Below are 8,999 nucleotides of genomic sequence, written 5' to 3' on the forward strand. Positions count from 1 at the left end.
ATGGATAGATCAATCAATCAATCAATAAAAAATGCTATGAACATTCTATTACATGTTTTTGACGAGCATTGTTTTTAAAGCTTATTTTATTTCTTTTATTAAAGGCAGTACAAGGGAGCAGGAGAGGGACAAACGGGCTCTCAAAACAGGGTCCTGTCATGCTGTAATCCCCTCTTCCTGCCTTCCAGCCAATCAGGATCATGGTGTGCCACCTGGCATGTTTTAGGTCTACCTGGGCTGTCAACCATGGGGACCTGCACTGCACAGCTGCTGCAAAACACCTGTGCCATTGCGACGGGGCCCATGTGTACACATTTCTCACCGCGAATGCAGGAAGTCGTGATTTTCTTACTAGGTACTGCCAAACAGCTCTCCGACTTAATGGTAATCATTTTTTTTTTTATTAAAAGTAACGATTATTTCAATGACTCCATGTTTCTGACAACACTAATTTGTAGCAGGGTTCAGGTTTTGTTTTTATAAATCCCATTCATTATCATGTATGTGCTTCAATGTTTCATTGTAGTATTGAGAACTTGGAAACAGTGTTCTCTGAAGATTTCTTTCAAGGTTAGGGATTTTCCGCAAATTGTGGAAATGGATTTACATTTCAACTGACAGTAAATATAACAAAGATTCTTCTCTCAAGACAGAAGAAGGCCATTTTGAAGACTTTATAAACTAGCCTGAGAAATTTTGAGTTCCTATCCTGTAGTTTACAACACTCCGTTATTGTATGGGTGGGTGTAATTATCTGGTTGTCATTACATTTCTCTGAACGGAAGACACAGTGTGGAAAACAAATCGGGTTATTGTTTTGTGTCTAATAATAGTCTGCCCTGATCCAGAAAAAGAAACATGTTTGTTTTTAAGATACATATATGTGTGTATGTGTGTATACACAATATGTGATAAGTATGTGTGTGTGTGTGTATTAAAAGGTATGAAGAATTATTTTGTATTTCTCTGATGCCTAATGATAATGATCATTCTTTTACAAATGTCAATTTAACACTTCATATTTTTTTAAATGTTTAAGACTTTTGCCTGTCAGAAAACAATTTCTTCTTTTTTCATATTAATCAGTAAAATTTTTGTGTTTTTTAACATAGTCTGGTTGTGAGTTTATCAGAAATATTAATGCAAATGTCTTCTTCCAATCTTCCTTTGCATTTTCAGTCTCAGTTGTGGTTTTTGTTTATTTGTTTTTAATTTTTTTGTGAATACAGATATTTTTTCCTATTAAAAGATTATTTATTAGCTTTTGCTATAGGCATGTGTGCTTATCAGAGAGAAAGAGAGAGAGAAAAGCGAAGTGAGAAGTCATCCCTCAGGGAGCATAACCCCACTGAAGTTCTTTCTCTTCCATTCCCCTCAGCATTTTGGGCACACACGCACTGCACCTGGTGTGTTTTTCAGGCCACTGGGTCTGGACTCAAATTGTACAGGCAGCCATGTTGGATCCAACTACCGTAACTATCACACCACTGGCTGGCCTGAGGCTTCAATTGTAGTAAGTCCAATTTATCAATCTTTTTCCTTTCTGTAAGTGTATTTATGTGTGTGTGTGTGTGTGAGCATGTGTGTGTGTGAGTGTGTGTATGCACGAATGCACGTGCATATGCAAGCACATTCACCTAAACTAGATTCACTATTCTCCTGTTACTACTAGAAACTGTTTTGTTCTGTCTTCACACCTAAATCTGTAAGCATTATGAAATGTCTTACATTTTTGTAAGGCATAATTTAGGGCTTAATATTTTATTTTTTCTCTTATGTATATCCAATATGAATTGAAGGAAAAACCTTCCTTTTCCATTGGATTGAAACTTTTCTTTATCCAGGACTCTGTATCTGTGCATTTGGTTGGATTATATGCTACGTATCTATTTCTCTATCTTTGCATCCATACTACACAGTTTTAATTGCATACTCTTATTATAAACTAGGTATTTATTTGTATAAATCACCTCACTTGATTCTTCTTTAAGATACTCTTGGCCATTCTTTGATCTTTTTTTTTTTTCCCCTTAAAAACTTAAAGTCAGCTTATCAATAACCACTAAAACAAATTCTTACTGATGTCCAGAATTAAATCTGTAGATCAGCTTGGGGGAAGGTTTATATTATGAATCTTATACTGAATTATACTGAATCTTCTAATTCATAGTATCCTCACTTGGGTGTTTTTATGATACCCAAGAGTAAAATTTGACCTAGTCAATTAAGAAGGAAGCAAATATTTCCTATCTAAACACATCCTTTCTTATCTATTATTTTCCTCCTCTTATTTGAAGCACTCAGTAAATATTTGCTTATTGTAATTTATTTGGTAATTAGTGATGAATACATCTTCATCATCTCTACCACTGGGAATAGGAGTACCTGAAAAATCTAGAACAAACATCCATCTAGCACCACAGGAGGTAGTCAATAAAGAGACAAACGAGTCTCCCTTCTGTTTTCCTCCATACATTGCATAGTTAAATTGACTATGCTTCATTTAAATTTCATCATTTTATAATTACCCTCTATGAAAGACAGCTCAAAGAAGCACTCTCTGAGCATAATGCATTTGTTGACACATAAAATGTAATTAATGTCAAAGGAATATAATTGAGCTCATGCTGCAGGCCAGATCTATTTCAGTTTCTATTTTAAAACTTAAACATAGTACAAAGAAAATGAAACTTAGAAAGTCTACCTGAATTGGGATAATGGAATAAAGACTAGGAAAAGAAAACAGAAGCTATTATCTAGTAGCAAAAGAATACTCCATGATGGTAATCAATTCCAGAAATTGGTTAAAGAGTTTTTCTAACCAAAATAGAGTCAAGAAAGGTGCCTCTTTCACATTCTCAGTGTGAGAGGCCTCTGTATAGAATTATATAGGATTACCAATATGCGGAATACAGAGAAAACCTCCCAAAGGTAAGGGAAGGAGAACACACCAGGAAAATATTTTGCAGAATATCTCGAAGAAAACAGGAAGCCAGGGACGAGTAGAACAGCATAAATGAACAGAGGAATTAGAGAACACAGAGGCGACTGATCCTGAACTGGAAAATGAAGAAAAGAAAGACATGGAAACATTGGAAAACAGCTCTTCGCTTGATAGTCTTTCTTTGCTTTTCATTTTGTGTACTCTTCATTTATTCTCTGCTACATCCAGACTTTTAGAAAATATCCATCAATTATTTTTTTATTCCAGGTGATGTCACAAGAGAACTCACTACTATGGCTTGCCTGTGGTGAAATGCCGAGGCCAAAATCAATGAAACAGAAAGAAAGGGAAATGAGCCAGACAAGATGCTCATGTCTGTATTTTTCGCATCTATAAATAAAAACAATGGCTCTATTATGTGAGTACTTACAAGAGAAAAATAGTAGTATTTAATATCAACCAATTAGTCTATATTTTTATAAAGGGAAAATTAACTTCAATAACCTTTTCAAATATCAAAATTATAGAATAAAAAAATTATGTACTCTTAACATTGTCAGTGTTTTTCCTATCCTTAATTCCCTATATAATTCTTGTTCTAGAGTAATCATAAATATTTTTCTCAGTCTAAGATCAATTATCTCTTACATAATTGTCAATAAATGAGCCTCCCAGCTCCTTCAAATATCTCATCATGATGAAACGTTGGCTCATTCCTAGGAGTCTGCCTAATCCTGCAAATGATCACAGGCCTATTTCTAGCTATGCACTACACCGCAGACACTACCACAGCCTTCTCAGTCATATATCTGCTGAGAAGTAAACTACCGATGAGTCATCCACTACTTTCACGCTAACGGCGCATCAATATTCTTCGTATGCCTTTTCCTGTATGTAGGCCAAGGTCTATACTACGACTCATACACTTTCCTTGAAACCTGAAACATGGGGTCATTTTCTTATTCGCTGTTATAGCAACAGCATTCATGGGCTACATTTTCCCATGAGGACAGATGTCTTTCTGAGGAGCAACAGTCATTACCAACCTACTCTCAGCCATCCCATATATTGGCACAGATCTTTTTAGGATGAATCTGAGGGGTGTTCTCAGTAGATAAAGCCACCCTGACCTGATTCTTTGCCTTTCACTTTATCCTCCCTTTCATTTTCACTGCACTAATAATTGTTCACCTACTCTTCCTCCACAAAACAGGATCCAACATCTCATCAGGAATGAACTCAGACGCAGATAAAAGCCCATTTCATCCCTACTACACAATTAAGGATATCCTAGGAGTAATTTTCTTACTAGCCCTATTATCTAGCCTAGTCTTACTTGTCCCAGACCTCCTCGGAGACACAGACAACTACATACCAGCTAACCCACTAAACACACCACCCCATATCAAACCAGAGTGGTATTTCCTATTTGCATATGCAGTCCTACGATCGATCTTCAAAGAAGATTATCGTCTGGTCCAATTTCAGAAACTAGAAAGGAAGAGTCTTAAAAACACAGTAGTTTATGTTCGTAACAGGAATCCCTCATCACAGCCCAGTTGCAAAGAAAAATTCTAGCATTTTCCATGTTGGCTGCTGCCTTCTCTGAAATTCAGCATATGCCACAGAGGATGGAGCCCTGCTTCATCACATCTATCCTGGGCTTTAATGTTCGTGAATGAATAACCCAAACTTGTACAAGGTTCCTCAAGACTCCTGTAGGAGTGAACCAAGCCTGGGGATACTTGAAACTCGGGGTTTCTAGGACCTTGTTTTGAAAAAACTTAAAATACAATTTAAAGAATCACTCCCCCCCCAAAAAAAGCCACTGTGAATGTTAAATAAGTTAATATATTGAAGATGCTTAGAGCTGTACTGTCACATAGTAAGCCCTATAAAAATTGTATATTATTGGGACCAGCAGATGGTGCATGATTACATCACTGGACTCCCAAGTAGTTGACTATGGCTTGAGTCTTTAACTAATGGCTTCAAACTCATGCCAGGAATGTGTATGTGTTTGTCCAAGATCCTGAGAGGATGATGGAAGAGAAGGGATTGCAGCACGGCCATCACCCCTGGGGAGGGAGGGAACTAGTTAAATGTGTCCTACCATTGTCTAGGTGTCCCTACAATCAAAAATGAAAGAATTCATCTTCAATGTTGTCTCTAGTAAGAATTATTTGGAGACAAAACTATTTTGTGACCAGATAATTTTAGAAAAACATGGGATAATCATTTTTCTTTTTTTTTCTTTTGAAAACTTTATAGCTTTTCTGATCCTTCACTACCTGTTCATGTTTATTGTGTGATACATAAATATCATTGTCCATTGTTAATCACTTGTTTTTTTATTATTTGGGTGTTTTGTTTGTTTTTAAAGGTTTTTGCCATAGGGTATATGCACTTGCAGATAAAGATAGTGAAAAGGAAAGTGAGAAATCATTCCCCCAGGGGAAATGGTCATGCCACAGTCTTTATCATCCATTCTCCTCCTGGAATTTTGGGCACACATGCACACAAAACTGGTGTGATTTTCAAGTTGCCAGTTTGGGGTTTCAAACCATGGTGAGCCATGTCGGTGTCCAGCACCTTTACCACTAAACCACCTGCTGGGCATTCCACTGTCAATCTTTAGAAAGGAATTGTTGAATGCAGATTTCAAACATATTCAACTGGAATTTATTTTGTTTACTACTAATATTTTTAAAGATCTACTTATTTTTAATTTTATTTATTATCACTTTTCTTCAGTTTTGACAAATGAGAGACAGACAGAGAGAACAGGAGAGTGAGAAAGCAACCCGCCAGATTTGGGACTTGAACTCTGGTCGACCACATAGGAGCCCAGCGCCTCAATCACCACACCACCTGCTGATCCTGTTCACTACTAATTTTTAAATTGTGCGTGTGTGTGTGTGTAACATTGCTTGATGCACTATACAAAAAGAAATATTATTTTGACTTTCTTCAGAAGAGCACAAGTTCTCTTTTGCTATCGTGCCCCTTTCCTCTAACTTCAAAAGTTTTTAATTTGTGAATCTGTAAAATGAGATGTTTGCTCTGTATGAGCTTTAAGATATCATCTAGCTTTTAAACATCATTATTCTATAAGGCTAAAGTAAATACTTCATCTTGTTGATAAATCCTGAGTAAATCAAATGGTTTTAATTAATAATTCAGATCTTTGTCTGATTATTTTTAAATGAAAATACTCATTATCTTAACAAGAATTGAAGGCCATTTGTCTATAAGATTGATATGCATATTTCAAAGAACTTAACTAGATTAATGCCAATTTGAATTGCAAACAATTTCTGTGGAAAGATCCTACACATCTACCTGTAGTTTTCAGATTTAATTTTTCTGACTGAGAAACTCGGGCAACTTCTTTCAGTTGTCATGTTTATACAGTTCCCCGAACTGAGTAAAATACTCAGAGGTTCTTATATTTCATGTCACACATTTCATTGATTTTGTATGTGTGAAGCACGTTCCTTGTCTGCATTTTTATTATTGTGGTCTACTGTTAGTTCTGCTGTTACTTTATTTTATTATTTGTATCACTTTCTGATGTTTTAGAAGAATTTTAACTGATACGATGTCTATTTTTGTCAAGTTTTAAATTGTCTTTTTAAAATCTTTTACACCTTACTGCCAAAAAAACTACTCCAATAACATGATTATTCCTTGTAAGGCAATGAGAATGCGGATTGGTTTCAACGTGAATTTATTACAAATATTACATCTGTGAATATTCTGAAAGATCCTTTTCAGTGCACATATGTATGTGTTTCTATTGGATATAGTCTGGGAAGGAAAGTGCTAGGCCAAAGCTATGTGTGTGCTTAGCTCGAGCAGATAATAGCCAGACAGTTTTACAGTAGTGTGGGGCAAGAGAGAACGTGTGTTTTTATTTCTTCATATGAGAAGCCACGACACCTAGTGCTATGTATTGAAAAGGTTATTTCTAGTACCATCTCTGTCACAATCAGATGCCCATGGATATGTGTCTATTTTGCTATTCTATTCTGTTCTGGTTTGTTTTCATTTTTAAAACTCTTGCTTAAAGTGGCTTTTATTGAATTCAAAATAACTGATGTGACCACAGTTATTTTTAAAGCGCCTAAGTAACAAATAAAGTTAAAATTATCCTTCATACAGGAATCTGTGCAAAGTTCCAGGAGGACTTCAAGAAACTAAATGGTCTAAACTGACACCTGGTATCTATTGGCATAATAAAGAAATCCTAAAATCCAAATGCTCTTGGAATATAAGCCGTTAATTCTGACTTCAGACTGTGAACTCTGCCAGAAAGATTACTGAATCAATAACAGTTCTGGATTATATATGAGAAATATTTTAAAACTATTTTGAGACAGTCTGTTGAAACTGCAACTAAAATTTCTCTTCCTCTCAGGCAAAATAGAGCTGTCTCTTTCGAATGAGCTGAACTTTTAACAATGAGAAATTTAGCTGTGTTAACTGCCGTGGTGAGAAAGCCTGTTAAGTTGAAGTTCAAAGGCCACTAGCGAGTTGCTTTAAACATTTGTCCCTGCTGATGTGTTTCATAAAAAAAGTATTAGTTTATTATTTGACAAAAATGCCATCAGATGAGAGTGATATAAAAATAACAATAGTTGTGAGCGATAAATATGTTTTTCTATCAGATTTAGAGCTGCCACTTCCAAAATGGTGTTATATGGTCTAATTGATAAATATGAAATGAGTTTAAATGAGTCAGAATTTATCAGCTGTTTTAACAGTTGTGGTTTTGAGGATCCCAATCAGATGTGGAATAAATAGCACAGTTATGTTTCAAGTATTCTTTGCTTGAAAAATACAAATTTCAGTGAATATATGTAGAAGTTTTCTTTTCAAGTATGTTATCCTTTTAAACCTCATTTTAACTCAATAAGTAGTTTTTAAATTTTTATTTATTTATTACTTCCATGAGTGAGAGAGACAGAGACAAGAGAGAACCAGCACTCCTTACAGCATTGTGACTCTCTGTCCCTCTGCCAGCTGCCAGCCAGGCCCTGATCATGGGAACATGTGTGTGCAAGTAGTCAGTGAGGTAGTCAGTCTTGAACCACAACATTCCCCTGCAGGATTGCCTTCCATTTCACCACTGCACCACTATCTGGCTTCAAAATTGTTTTAGTATCAAAATAGTCCTAAATAAAAAAAATTTCTGATTTTTAATGTAGTGGAGCAATTTTTATCACACACTTCAGAGTAACTGTGTATTTGCAAAATTGATGTAAAAGGGCCCTACTATGTTTATGTAGCAAAGTGCATAAAAGTGCCACTTCTGTAGCAATAGGTATACGAACTCTAACTTCATGTCTTTGGTCTTGAAATCTAACACAAAATGTATCACTTGGCTGTAATTAATTTGGAATGCAATTACCCAGTAACCCTGATTTTCATAGTCCATTGAAAACTATGATAAGAGCCTAGTAGAAGTGACATTGGACTTTTCAACACCAAACACAGAGCAAGAATAATCTCTGTCTCTGAGATGGATTGTACTGTCTCTATTTGCCAGCTAACATAAAATATGCCTTAAAGATATGTACAAATCAGGGCCAGCAGGTGGCATAGTGGCTAAAGTGCTGGACTCCCACATGGCCGACCACGGCTCAAGTCACGAACCTGGCAGCTTAAAAAATCACTCTGGGAAAAAAAAAAAAATCACTCTGGACATGTATACTTGCATGCCCAAAGTCCCAGGAGGAGAATGGAGACTAAGGGATTGCAGCACAGCCATCCCCCTAGGAGGGTGATCTCTGATTTCTCAGTTTCCCTCTCACTGTCTCTCTTTCATCCTCTCCAGTGAGCATACCTTCTCTATGGCAAACACCTTAAAACACAGAAACAAAAACAAAAAACAGGGAACAAGGCCAACAGATAGTGGAGTGGTTGCCTCACTAGACTCCCACATGGCTGAAGACAGCCACGAGTCCTGGACCCAGTGGCTTGAAACTCACAGCCGGATTGAAACTCACACCAGGTGTGTGTGTGTGGGTGTGTGTGTGTGTGTGTGTGTGTG

The 8,999-nt window shown here is 36.3% G+C and overlaps 1 pseudogene; it reads left to right on the forward strand.

The window, feature by feature from the left end:
- Window positions 1-246: 246 nt before the first annotated feature.
- On the forward strand, window positions 247-4,522 carry LOC114006411 (cytochrome b-like; annotated as a pseudogene).
- Window positions 4,523-8,999: the final 4,477 nt, after the last annotated feature.

The sequence above is a fragment of the Tupaia chinensis genome, unplaced genomic scaffold (assembly GCF_000334495.1).
Source record: "Tupaia chinensis unplaced genomic scaffold, TupChi_1.0 Scaffold147580_1, whole genome shotgun sequence".
Classification (NCBI taxonomy): Eukaryota; Metazoa; Chordata; class Mammalia; order Scandentia; family Tupaiidae; genus Tupaia; species Tupaia belangeri.